Consider the following 14,918-nt stretch of genomic DNA (forward strand, 5'->3'; position numbering starts at 1 on the left):
TTTTGGCCATAACATCGCTTTCTCATTTACCACATGATGGAAAAATGGAAGTAACATGGCATCCTTTGACAAACAATGTAAATCAAGTTATCATTTCCGTTTCTATCTTTTAATTACTCCAAAACAAATCCCTCCAAATGTCTGCAAAATAACACGCTCAGCCGAAACCAAAGCCTTCTGGGAGACACAGCTCACGCCTGCGCATTAATAACATGACGTCATCGTTATTTTGCCCTCGATAATCATGGCTGCCTGTAGAGAATACGCAAGCTAATGACGACGTATTATTGATGGCGGTTGCGGAAGTTGGTGAAATACAGTGGCGGCAAAATGAAGTTTAAGTAAAGGTACGATGCTATTCTTTCATATTAACATGACAACTTTATTAACGTACATGATAAATGGGGATATCTGGATATTTTTAAGGATTAGTAGTGTTAACATGTACATACACTGTTTTGCCCTGTGTTATATAGTAACTACGATAAGCTCAGCTTTTAATACCATTTGTGACAGTGTTTTTCATTTTAACTGCACGTCAGCAAATATTATTACTTTAGTATTTTTTAAGTTGACTGTTCGGCACAGGTCCCAGATTGTTCATCGGCCTCGAAGAAGACAATGATTTGCTTTTGTATAATAGCGAGTGTATGCTACTGTAGGTTTACAAACAATGTCGAACTGGTTGCCTCAGATATCAGTTCTAAAAGTGAATGGTCCAGACGAGATGTCATGGGGAGACCGTAGAAGACTGCTGGTGTGTGCGTCCTAACTTGTCTCAACATTTAATTCTGAATGTTTGAGCTAGATACCCTGAACGAAGTAACGCATGTAAGCGTATTATTTTTCATAAATGGACTGTTTCTTTAGGATAGTTTTGTAACATTTATGTGGTTAAGATTAGCGGAATGTTTTTGTGCCTTTAACTGACATTTTGCTTCCTAAAACTCCACATAAGGCAGCACATTAGTGGTATGAATAATATATGTGTTAAGTAGTATTCATAATGTATACTGGTGCCAGTTAGTGACAAATGACCAGACTTTTAACAAGGAGGTCATCTGGGTAATACTGAGAGGAGTAAATAGAAGCAAATGTCTGGTGGACAAAGACCAATTGATATCAAATGTATTCAGTGATATTTGCAATTTATTCTGCTGTTAATAACAAATGATTTGTCCTGTGTCCAAGTCTTCTTGGTAGTGCTGAGCTGAATACATATAACCCTGTGACCATAACACAATACAAAGACATTACAAAGACTAAGTTTTGTGTTTAAGGCAAGAGAATTTGAGTAGTTCAGCATGTGATTGCCAGAACCATGCTTGTCATTTATTTATATATATATATATATATATATATATATATATATAAAAAAGGTTCAACACACGTGAATAGGCTTTCATTGTTGACCTTTTGTCCTGTTATAAAGATGTGGTTTGTATTTGTTTAACTTATATATGGTAAGATAAGTCTTTTATCACAGTGTCCTACACAGTCCAGATAATGGAATTGAGGTTTTAGATTCATTCCCTGTTTGGACTCTACAGATGTCTGTTTGAGGATCCATCCTTTTTCTAACCTGCATATACAGTTCACAGTTACATATCTCCTTTGTTATGCATACAGGACATTGTGTGAGGAAACTGCACAATTGGCAGTGCTAACAACAGCTGAATATTGCAAAAAATGAGGCAAATATCAAACACAGTGACTGTTTGACTTTGTACACTGGTGATGAAATTAGCTGCTCCATTTATTAATATCATAATAAAATGTGTGTAGTGTTTGAATGCTTCAAAGAACAAAGGAGCTTCTCCTGGTAATCATAAATGCATTGCAGAGACACACAGTTACAGCAATATGGACAAAACAGCATACTGAATATGAATCTACAGATTCTACATTTGTGTCAGTTGTGAAATGTGAAGAAGGTTATGAAAACACATACAAGTATATCATGTATAATATTTGAATGCTACATTGTCAAATCTAATACAGTCTCACAGGTACAATTTATTGATTTCAAGTAACATCAGTCTATTGTTTTTCTAATTCTGCATTGTAGACATGCTAAACAATAACAAAGTATGATCATCCTTGTATGATACTTTGAAAACAGAAAAACAAAACTTGTTTTTAAAAGAGTCCTTGATTGATAGGCTAATCTAAAACAGAGAAATATGATTTCACACTGGGAGCTTTGGAAGATATAAAAAATGGGCAGTTTTGGACAATTAAAGCCCACATTTGAAAGTTCAATTACTTTGATTCATGTGTTAATATCACTGTTTATCAGCTTATAATGCAAATGTAAATCTTACAGCAGTAAATGTTACAAACCTAACAAAGGGATTCCCTAGCAAACCAGATTTTAAAAGTATGCTGTTACCAAAAACAGCTTTAAAGAGTTTATTTAAATGAAAATATTCTGAATTAACTTGGAATTTACTGATTCACCAGTACATATATTATAATGTTATTTCTAGTATTGACTTTAGGCAGCATGTTTCAGTTACATGGGAGAAAATGTTGGAGAATAAAATTAAAATGAGCATATTCTGTGTATGCAATATGTATCGTCTACGATAATATCTTTAATGTTGTTTTAATGATGTGCAAGCTGACATTATTGAGCATGTCACTTACTTTGCAAAAAACAATCAACACATTTACTGTGTCATGTAGCCTAATCTTGCTGGGCCAGATGTGATTCTTAAACAAGAAAACATGTTTGGAGACAACTTGCTAAAAGGTTTGTAGTCAATAGTGGGGACATCCTGCACTACAAAGGCTACACGCACAGGACTTCTTCTTAAATACCCATCCCCAGTTCCTTCAGTCTGTGAAGTTTAAACTGAAGCTTAATGATTAATTTATACATTTTATTGAGCGCTACTGACAGAAGTCAGGTAATTAGTTCCACATGAGAAATGTTTCTGTGTGCCTTCCAAAAATCTTGGAAGGAGACGAGACGTGATTTTCTTAGAGAGACACTTATATGTCCCACGAGACGAGTCCATGCCTGCGGCCGGAAATAAAGGACAAAGAGTAGATGGCAACGTAGAATGTCGTAAAGAATTCAAAAATGCTGGTGCTGTACACATGCAGAGCAGGTTAGAGATAATTGTAACAATTCCCATTAAAATAACAATCTATTTAAATTGTACATCCACTTTCCCATACGTGAGTAGCAGATCCGAGAAGTGGCTAGTGCGTATTGCCCGCCTGGGGGTTGACGAATAAAACGAGCAGGGGGCAGAGCCCCCTAGTGTTTACAAAGTAAATCCTGTAAAGTGATCCCCCGCCTATCGCTAAAGTTACGTTCCAGACCCATCCGCGATATAGAAAGACCATATAAATATATTTTTGATAGTTTAAGCCTTAAAATACCACTCCCACACACTTTGTACACATGTAAACTTATTAAAACACACTTTGTAAACACATATGATATGTGGATGTTGGGCTAAGGATATGAGTAACATAATCCTCTTTAATAAAACCCCTGTGTGTGTCCAGTGTCCGTGTGTGTGTCTTCTGGTGAAGTGCGCATGCGCAGGGTACGGTGCGATGCTTCAAAGCACATACTTCAAAGGCCGCCTGATGTGTCACACAAGACAGAGAGGGCGGAACCTATAAAATATCTCGCAGAAGATCCAATTGGATTTCGGTAAATGAGGTAAGACCTAAAACAGAAAACACGAAAAATCCAATCGGGTACTGAGACACGGAGACCAGCTTCCCCATTGTTGTGCAAGTGTTCACTCTGAGGATGTCAGATTTGCAATTAAGAAGCTTGGCCCGGTAAAGTAAAAGTAGATTTATTTTCGCGCACATTACATCAGTTGCTGGGGAGAATCTGCTGATTGCCCACTGTTGTGACAGAAAATTAAACGCATATTACGGACAGCAGAGCCAGTATTACTGTCGGAGAAAATTACAGGCATTTTACGGGAAAAATTTAATGAGGTAAAAGGTCCCTTGCCATTTAATATAGACTGTTCCTACTAATGTTTATGGACTACTGTTCTAGCGCCCGTTATTGTAACGGGCTTAATGTCTAGTATAATAATAATAATGTAGCGTACCATTGATTCATTCAAGCCGTAATGGCGAGTATCGTCCACGTAATGCTTTCCTTCCCATCTTAGAAGATGCAGGACGCTTGGGAGCCATCGTAGGGCTTAAAACAAAACGAAAAGTTCACAAAAAGTTTGCTTGCAACAGTCAGACCACAAGCAAGGTACACGATATACAGAGAACTGAGATGCGTCGGGGACCCATGCTCGCTGCTCTTGCGAGATTACACCACGTTAGCAGCAACCAATCAGAGCCAAAGAGAATGAAAATCCCACTCTGATTGGTTGAATCTCCTCTTTCAGCCAATAACAGGCCTTGTAAGAAATCATCTGGGTACTGTAACGCAAAACTCTTTGTCTACTGTAGTGACTGCTGAAAACCGTATGCTTTGTTAAGAATTTGCTGCAAAGTACACTACAGGTAGGATGTACTTATTGAATTTTTCCGCGATATAGCGGGTGCGCAATACAGCGGGGGATCACAGTAGACCGCTTTGAAATGGTTTACTCATACTTGCACTGTTTGATCTCAGTAATACTTGCATTGGTAATTTTGATGTTTTTTGTATTGTTTTTACTCAGATGCTTCAGTTTTAAGTAAATAAGTAACACCCATTTTCCTTAAATATGTTGTTTCTATTAATATCATTCATAAGCAATAATTATTATCCTATCAACAACAGCAAGCTGGAGCTAGTACAATATAAGACTTTTACAAAAACATTTTTGAAGGATGCAAAATATTGTCTTTGTATCGTTATTGAGAAAATCCAAGAAAATATCAAGATATCATTTTTTGGCAATATCACACACCATTAGCACATGGTAAGAAAAATCAGCACATAGACTTATTTTACTCAGCTGGAAGAATCCCAGCCCACCACTTTAAGTCAGTGGGTAAGTGATGTAATATACTATTTGAAATTGGAAAAAATCAATTTCTTCAAGGAATCTGTTCAAATCTTTTTTAAAATATGGCAGGATCTAAACAATAACATTTTAGAATTAGCTTCTATATCAGGGTAAAGGATACTCTTCCTTCCTTGTTGCTTCAAAGATTTGCTTTGTTGGCTGGCTCTCCTCTCTTTCTTTTGGGTCGGGGTTGAATGTTTTATTAATTTTGATTTGATTGTATGGATTGTTATTTGCTTTTAAAAATTTAAAATTCTTAAAAAATTTAAAAAAAAACCAGGTTGTTAATGGTGATTTTATTTTTTAGAAACCCTATGTTGAAATCCAACCACAATTGTGTAACATCCTGCAATTTGTTACACTGAATGAATCCACATGTCCATCGCACATTAAATTGGGTCTTTCATTGTAATTTGATATTTATGAATGACAATACTAGTTTAGCTGGACAACTATTTTATTGATATACCATTATTTTAAAATTGCTGCTACTGTTCGTATTTATATATTTTATCTTCTGTTACAGGAAAAGGCAAAATATTTTCCACTTGTATAACAGAGATTCTTTTAAATAAAAAGCTGGTTAAAAAGATGTCTTTTTTAACTAGTATCAAATATTTATAGAGTATCATGAAATTTCACTGGTATTGCTTTTAAATACAATAATTCTGGTATCATGGCATCCCTAGATTGGGGGCACTGGTGGGTCTGAGACTTTTTTTTTTTTTTTTTTTTGTTTTGTTGTTTTTTGTGACTTTTCTCATTGGCTTGTTTCTTCATTGTGTTTAAAGTTAAAAAAAAAAAAATAAAAAAGCGAGGCAGAACAAATTGCAACAAATGTGCCTGTTGTTCTGCCCTCCTTTTCAAGTATTGTGTTTGATTGAGGAATTATATCAAAAAACTACATTTATTTTACATTTTGAGCTTGGCCTAACCTGAACAAATACAGTGCCTACACATCAAATAGTTGTCTTCTATTGATCAATGTCAAAAAAGCCACATGAAATCCATTGTGATTCAATGTTATGTAGCAATATAATATAAAATCTGCTGAGGGGGTGAATATGTTGTATAGTCCCTGTATGTTGCTGTGCATAGCCTCATAATACTAGCTCTCTAGCAGCAGGAAGTTGGCTGGTGAACCAGTTCACACTGTGCTCAGCTGAACACGCCCATCACAGTATTTGGGTTGTAATTTAAGAGTTTGCCCTTAGGGACAGAAATAATGGACTTTCTTCTGACCCTGGAAATAGCTCCAGGATGAGACTGAAACTTCTCTTTCTGCTTAACGGGAAGTAGTTTGAATAAAGTCTTCCTGGAAGGGAAGAAGAAGATCAGACTGATGGAAAGTGAAAGGAAGAGGGTGGTTACAAAATAGTGCTCCTGCAACTAAATAAATATGGCTTAGAAAATGGATGTGTAGAACAAAGTGGCATTTCACTTTTTTCTTTAATAAGACATAAGACTTTCACTGAAGTTCTTATTCATGAATATTTAAATCTGTGAATACATACTTAAACCCATCCTCAACCAAACTGAACTTAGGCAGCTAATTAACATGTTTCTCAGTAAAACTGCTGAAGTGGTCCTTTTCCCTTGGTATTAAACATCTGGGTCTCTCAATTTATAAGGGTTTTAATCACAGTCAAATGATTCCCTTGACAGTTCATCTTAAAGTCTGAGATGTTTGCTGTTGGAGTGTTTCATCTTCTGATCTTTCAGGAAGGAAACTGACCATAATTCACATTTGAAAGCCTTAATGCCTAAAACTATATCATTTATTATTTAAATGTTGGAGTTATTCACATCCAAGAAACCAAAAGTATAATGACACTACCTTCCTTTAAAACCGAGAAGTAGTAAATACTGTCCACTTAATGAATAAACTCAGCTGGATATTCTGCTGTGTGTTGCAGACTCCCTATTGCTTAGGGTGTAGACCTCAGTTATACAGTTAGGTCCATAAATATTTGGACAGAGACAACTTTTTTCTAATTTTGGTTCTGTACATTACCACAATGAATTTTAAATGAAACAACTCAGATGCAGTTGAAGTGCAGACTTTCAGCTTTAATTCAGTGGGGTGAACAAAACGATTGCATAAAAATGTGAGGCAACTAAAGCATTTTTTGAACACAATCCCTTCATTTCAGGGGCTCAAAAGTAATTGGACAATTGACTCAAAGGCTATTTCATGGGCAGGTGTGGCAAGTCCGTCAGTGGTGGCTCTGAGGCTAGGGATATGCCCTGGCAATCGGAAGGTTGCCGGTTCGAATCCCGTAAATGCCAAAAGGTACTCTGCTCTGTTGGGCCCTTCAGCAAGGCCCTTAACCTGCAATTGCTGAGCGCTTTGAGTAATGAGAAAAGCGCTATATAAATGCAAAGAATTATTATTATTATCAATTAAGCAGATAAAAGGCCTGAAGTTGATTTGAGGTGTGGTGCTTGCATGTGGAAGATTTTGCTGTGAACAGACAACATGCGGTCAAAGGAGCTCTCCATGCAGGTGAGAGAAGCCATCCTTAAGCTGCCAAAACAGAAAAAGCCCATCCGAGAAATTGCTACAATATTACGAGTGGCAAAATCTACAGTTTGGTACATCCTGAGAAAGAAAGCAAGCTCTGGTGAACTCGGCAACGCAAAAAGACCTGGACGTCCACGGAAGACAACAGTGGTGGATGATCGCAGAATCATTTCCATGGTGAAGAGAAACCCCTTCACAACAGTCAACCAAGTGAACAACACTCTCCAGGGGGTAGGCGTATCGATATCCAAGTCTACCATAAAGAGAAGACTGCATGAAAGTAAATACAGAGGGTGCACTGCAAGGTGCAAGCCACTCATAAGCCTCAAGAATAGAAAGGCTAGATTGGACTTTGCTAAAGAACATCTAAAAAAGCCAGCACAGTTCTGGAAAAACATTCTTTGGACAGATGAAACCAAGATCAACCTCTACCAGAATGATGGCAAGAAAAAAGTATGGAGAAGGCGTGGAACAGCTCATTATCCAAAGCATACCACATCATCTGTAAAACACGGTGGAGGCAGTGTGATGGCTTGGGCATGCATGGCTGCCCGTGGCACTAGGACACTCATGTTTATTGATGATGTGACACAGGACAGAAGCAGCCGAATGAATTCCGAGGTGTTCAGAGACATACTGTCTGCTCAAATCCAGCTAAATGCAGTCAAATTGATTGGGCGGCGTTTCATGATACAGATGGACAATGACCCAAAATATACAGCCAAAGCAACCCAGGAGTTTATTAAAGCAAAGAAGTGGAAAATTCTTGAATGGCCAAGTCAGTCACCTGATCTTAACCTAATTGAGCATGCATTTCACTTGTTGAAGACTAAACTTTGGACAGAAAGGCCCACAAACAAACAGCAACTGAAAGCCGCTATAGTAAAGGCCTGGCAGAGCATTAAAAAGGAGGAAACCCAGCATCTGGTGATGTCCATGAGTTCAAGACTTCAGGCTGTCATTGCCAGCAAAGGGTTTTCAACCAAGTATTAGAAATGAACATTTTATTTCCAGTTATTTAATTTGTCCAATTACTTTTGAGCCCCTGAAATGAAGGGACTGTGTTCAAAAAATGCTTTAGTTGCCTCACATTTTTATCCAATCATTTTGTTCACCCCACTGAATTAAAGATGAAAGTCTGCACTTCAACTGCATCTGAGTTGTTTAATTTAAAATTCATTGTGGTAATGTACAGAACCAAAATTAAAAAAAAGTTGTCTCTGTCCAAATATTTATGGACCTAACTGTATGCTTTAGCAGTCCTCTACTTCAAGTAGAATTCCAGTACCAAGCCTAAGTGCTATTAGATGGCCTGTAATGGTCTCCAGCCTTACTTAAAGAAAGCAAAGTGCACAAGAAAGGGTGATAACAGTGATATGTTGGTCTTGCTAAAGCAAGAATTAACTGATCACTTACCCATGGTAAACTATTTAGTAACAGTGGATTGCTGTGTAAAACCTTGAACATTAGCTCTTGGGAAAGACACCGTGAATGCAGTCCTGATCCTTTGGAGTGAAATAATGTTTGACACTAAGTATAAATGTAGCAGGGACCATCTATTCACATTTGATAATTTTAAACTGATTTATTATTTGCATGCTATAGTCCTGATGATCAAATGTGATTTTTTTTTCCCTTCTATAAGAACACATTTTCTTATGGCTAATGTAATTAATATATGAGTGATGCCTCTTTTGGCATTATTGTTAACACAAATCACCTTAATTCTCACTTGTGGCATTAAAGAATTCAGTCCTTTGTTGCGTATCCCTTGCACACAATGACTGCTTGAAGTTTGCAATTCATAGACATCACCAGGTGCTGAGTATCATCTGTGGTGATGCTCCACCAAGCCTCTAATGCAGCCTCCACCAAGCCTCTAATGCAGCCATCTTCACCTCCTGAATGTTTCAAGGGTGTGACCCGTTACGTTTTCTCTTCAGCGTATGGAAGGCCTGCTTAATTGGATTTAAATAGGGTAACTGCCTTGGTCATTCATGATCATTATCTTATAATTGGATGAATCGTTGTCCAATGAGTTTGGAGGCATTTACCGGAATTTGAGCAGAAAAAATGTTTCTATACACCTCAGTATTCATTATGCCGCTGCAGTCAGCAGTTCCATCATCAGTGAAAATAAGTGTGCCAGTACCTGTGGCAGCTATACATTCCCAAGCCCCAACCACCTTGTTTAACTGGTGAGGTGGTATGCTTTCAATCTTGGATAGTTCCTTTTCATCTTTACTTTTTGCTCTTGCCATCACTCTGATGCAGGTTCATCTTTGTCTCCTCTGGCGACAAGTCTTTTTTTCCAGAAATCAGCAGGCTGTCTTTAACATATTTTTTTGCAAACTAATCTCGCCATCCTATTTTTGTGGCTAACTAGTGGTTTGCATCTTGCAGTGTGGTCTCTGTGTTTCTGTTCATGAAATCTTCTGTGGATAGTTGTCTCTGACACACACACATCTGCCTCCTGAAGACTGTTTCTGATCTGTTGGACAGACATTTGGGGTGTTTTCTTTAACATATTAAGGATTCTTTTGTCATCGGCAGTGGAGTGATTTCTTTGCTTTCCAGTCCCTTTGCTATTACTTAACTCATTTGTGTGTTCTTTCTTCTTAATGATATTCCTAACAGTTGATTTAGGTAATCCTAAGATTTTATCAATGTCTCACATGGTTTTATTTTTATTTTTTTAGCCTCATAATGACTTCTTTGACTTTCATTGGCACAGCTCTTGACCTCATGTCTGTAGGTAGAAGCAAGCTTAGATATCTTAACCCTGCGCTAATTAAGCAATGAAACACATTTGAGTAATAACAAACACCTGTGACACCAATTATCCCAAACATTATGGTTCCCTGAAATGGGGGACTGTGTATAAAAAGTATTGTAATTTCTACAAACTGTGATAAATCCCCTTAAACTAAAGTCTGCAATGTGCACTTTAGTCACATCTGAATTGTTTAATTTGTAATTCTAAACTGTGAAGCAAAGTGGTAATTCAAGGAAAAATGTGTGTTTGTCCCAAACATTATAAGCATTGTTTCTCTTAGAACTTTTATCATTCAAACATTTATTGTTTACTTTATATTGTGCTATTAATTGCATTGTTGAGATGAAAATATGTATTAAACTGTTGTCGGCTGCTGTTTTTCTTAGTAAATGACCAATATTTTCTTAGCTTTCATGACTTGCTCAAAGCCACATACAACTTCCTATTACTTACCATGTTTTGTTACCCTGGAGATGTAACCGTTTATCTCTCAAAATGCATTGATGTTGCAGCCTGCATGACATTAGTGGTGTCATTGCAAAATCACCAGAAGTCCATTCACATTTTTGCTTGCATTTTAACAAGCAAAACAAGAGTTTCAACAAGAGTGCAAATGAGTCATGTAAATATGACTTTCTGTTATGGTTTTAAATTTCAAATTCAGATTATTAATTTACATTTTTCAATTTTAATATTAAATAAGTAACTGCTTTCTTGCTGTTTCTTTTTCAGAAAATCATGATATGTCTAAGTCAAAGTAAAAAAAACCTGAGGATTAAATTTCCTTTATTATCACACAGGCTACAGCTATGTTTTCAATAGCAGATTTCATAATGGTGATGGATGCACAGCACGATACATGGTGACCCACCCAGGTGTTGCATTAGATTTTAGATTTTGCCATTTACTGTGGGTTGCACTAATGAGTGAACATGAATTTTATAACCTTTTAATATTTATCTGATTTAAGCATATGTAATTAAACAAGGGACTTACTTCTAGTAGATTACAATATTTTCTTGTTGAGGTGGCTTACGGCTGTTTATGCTGAAGTCACTTCCTAACAATAAAACGTATTGTAACTCCATTTCCTCCCAGGCTGTAATTTCTAAAGAAAACTGAATGCTTTGGCTTCTGGCCAGTCACAGGATTTCAGGAAACAAGGTAGCTGACTTGAGTGAAACAAATACTCGAAATAATTATTTACTGTATAAGAAATGTCCCTCATTTATATAAGTGGTTTGGGGGAGGTTGGCAGGGACAGAACTGTTGATGGTACAGGGCAGAAGAGATTTCTGTTGACAGGAGAGAGATACACAGACATTGGCGGCAAGAAACATCCTGCACATGCTGCAAAGGGACAGTTCAACTCATACTATATGTATGCAACATATTTTTGAAATGCAACGAGAGAGGCATATGCATGCCTGTGGAAAAATTACGTTCTCTATAGAAGTATGTGGTGCATGCGTAGGGCAGTAGTAGGCAGTGATTCCTGGCCCTGTGACATAAAGAGAGTGAGGCAATTGAGGAGGTGTCAACAGTGTCAGCTAGAAGACACACTCTTTTAGAAGAGAAATCATTGGACTATGTTGAGCCTCATGATAGAGGAGGTGTAATGTCAGAGGTGGCCAAAGGTGACCCTGGGAATTTTTATTTGTGATGTCACATACCCAGAATCTGATAAAGTGACAGCTCAGGAGGAGAGTGTGTGAGACATTTAAGTCAGGGCAGGATGTTAAGAGAGTTGGAGTACGAGAGAAAAAAGAGAGAGAGGATGAGAAGGGGAATGCTTCAGTGTGATAGATACAGTGGAACCTCAGGTCATGAACATCTCTGAACACGTACAAATCGGGTTACAACCAAAAAGTTCACCAAACTTTTGCATCTGTTCACGACCACACACTCGGGTGACGAACAAGCCAGTTTCCCTTCCAGTTCGTACGTGCCGCTGATTTCGTGTTCAGTCTCTCCCTGTGCATTCGCTGTGAACTCTTTGTGCTCTATTTCGTTTCCCTTCCGGTTTGTACGCGCTGGTGATTTACCCACGCGTTCAGTCTCTCCCTGTACCTGTACAGTACATTGTTCTCGGTCAGACGTGCATCGCACAGAGGGACTTTAACTCAAAACTGTAATCTCCTTTCCACCTAGTTCGTCCTCACTTCCTTCATGCCAGAACTCGACTCATGCAAGGTTAGTTTACTTGATTGTTTATGGTTAGTTTTTGTATAAATTATGGATTTTTCAAATGTTCATTTTTTTCCCTGTGCTTAAAGCTCATTAAAAAAAGTGTTTACAGCGATCGTTTCGTATTAGCGTGAACTCCTGAAATGTTACTTTCTTGGTTGTTTATGGTTGGTTTTTAAATAAAGTTTGGATTTGTTCAAATGCTCCTTTTTTTTCCCCCTGTGCTTAAAACTCATTAAAAAAAAAAAAAAAAAGTGTTTACAACGATCAGTTCGTAAGGCTATTAGCGTGACCTCTTGAAATGTTAGTTTTCTCTGTTCAAGGTTTTCTCAGTGTAATTCAATGTTTTTACATTTAGTTTACTATTACACTGTGCATTCTATGGTATAATTAACTATTTTTGTGCTTAAAAAATCTTTAAAAAAAAAAAAAATATATATATATATATATATATATTTACATTCCGCTCGTATGGTCCAGAACGGATTAATTGTATTTACATACAATCCTATGAGGAGATATTGCTTCGGGTTCCATTGTACTGTGTGTGGCAAGTGAGCAAATGAAGACACGTTCAGTATATATTTAGGTGGACTCAGGGAGCCAAAGTGTTCTGTTTTTGTTCTGGCTATTTGTACTTCGTGTTATTTTTCTATATCCAGGAGAGATCTTAATTTAGAGGTTATTTTATTTTGCAGACTGTTACTAATTCAGAATCTTAAAAACCTGAAAATGAGATACTAAAACATCAGAGACAAACGGCACTTAGCTTGACTTTCGATAATTTAACTCTTTAAAATAAACAGCTGGTAAAACACAGGAAGTCAGCACTTCATCTGAAGAACTGTTTGTACACAATGAACATGGGCAGTTTCTTTTCTGTGACCTAGGTTTTGGATTTTTGCAGTTTCCTCATGTTTTGGGTAGAAGAAAAGGTTCAAAGTCTGAAAGGCTTGACCGGGCAGCAATTAAATGTTAACAAATCAGTGTAGACAGATTGTTGTTAAGTGATTATGTTTGCTTTTTTAATTATATTTTTCAACTTAGTTATCCTGAAAATCCATTTTCCTTTCTCTCTCTATGTAATCAGAATATTCTATCAAAATCTTGGTTATGTATAAGGTATTGTTTTATTGACCTTCAATAACATCTTGTTTTTTAAGTCCGTCTCTGGATATTTAAATTGAAAAGATCTCTTGCTTTAAAGCTAAAGTAGTTTACAATATTCCTAGTATAACCTTAGATACTCTCTATGTGTGTATAAATTCAAGTTCATTCCTACTATTCAGAAATCCTACATGGTTTAACTTAATAAAGGGGGACAATCCCACTGAATTTTCAAGACAAAAAACACTTTGATTATTGACATTATTGTCTGTTTATGAAATTTTTTGGAAACAAATGTCTGGTATGTGCTTGCTTTGACAACTCAGTATTATCAATCAGCTGTCAGTTACAGTTGTTTTAACTTTTAGTATTGTGCGTTTGAATTAGTTAGTTGAAACGATAGCAAGATTTATTATGTTTTAATAAAGCACCATACATTGACCTGATAAATGAATGGAGGCTTTGTGTTTATCCTCTAATTGTAATGAACATGGCTACAGATGCCCATCCAATCATCCATCCATTTTATAGCCAGTTTATCCAATTCAGGGTCGCTGGGAATGGATGTCTTTATGGCAACACTGGGCACAAGGCATACATTGTACACAGTGCACTGTTTTCACACATAATTGCCTACAACGGTGGTGAAATGAGCTATTCCATATTTATTCCAAAATAAAATTAATTTTGTTATTGTTTCAAATCATCCACTTTCTCCAGATATTCTCCAGCTTTTAATGCTTTGAAACATGAAGCAAGTCTGAATTTCCGTGGGAGCATGCATCGAGTGTGTGACCTTTATTTGTAGAGTTTTTCAAAGAGGTACAGAGTGCTGATATAATAAATGTAAACTTAGATTTCAGTAGTGGAGCTGTTTTGGAGAGAATGGGGAAATCTGCTGCTTGAGTGACATGTTGAATGCAAATGGAGATACAGGCACAGTAGTGTAAGAGGTGTGGTGGAGAAATTTTGGGTGCTTCACCCATTCTGACTTCTAAAGAATCTTCTCAGGCATTATAGAGAAAAAGCTTATGAAAGCCATGTGAGGAGTAGTATGCTCTGTGTCTTTGACATATGGCCAATAAAGGTGAAACATGAAATAAACTTGGAAAAAACAGAAAGGAGAATGATTAGGTACATGTGTGGAGTGTTGTGAAGTATGAAGAAGACAAATGCTGAGATAAAAGACTTGATCTGAAGGACATGTGTTGTGCTTGTGTTGAGGAGAAACAGACTAAGGTGGTTTGAGCATGTGGAGTGAATGGGAGAGGATAGCTGTATGAAAAGGTAAATTAAGATTAATTTGGAAGAGATAATGTCCAAAGAGGAG

At 36.9% G+C, this 14,918-nt stretch overlaps 1 protein-coding gene across 2 annotated transcripts in view; it reads left to right on the forward strand.

The window, feature by feature from the left end:
* Nucleotides 1-233: 233 nt before the first annotated feature.
* The window catches only part of polk (polymerase (DNA directed) kappa), a 109,400-nt gene continuing 94,715 nt past the window's right edge, over nt 234-14,918 (forward strand). For both annotated transcript variants that reach the window (XM_028805690.2, XM_051929509.1), the window contains exon 1: nt 234-347. The gene's annotated coding sequence lies outside the window, so the exon portion shown is untranslated. The remainder of the gene's footprint in view (nt 348-14,918) is intronic.

The sequence above is a fragment of the Erpetoichthys calabaricus genome, chromosome 7 (assembly GCF_900747795.2).
Source record: "Erpetoichthys calabaricus chromosome 7, fErpCal1.3, whole genome shotgun sequence".
In the NCBI taxonomy this organism is placed as follows: Eukaryota; Metazoa; Chordata; class Cladistia; order Polypteriformes; family Polypteridae; genus Erpetoichthys; species Erpetoichthys calabaricus.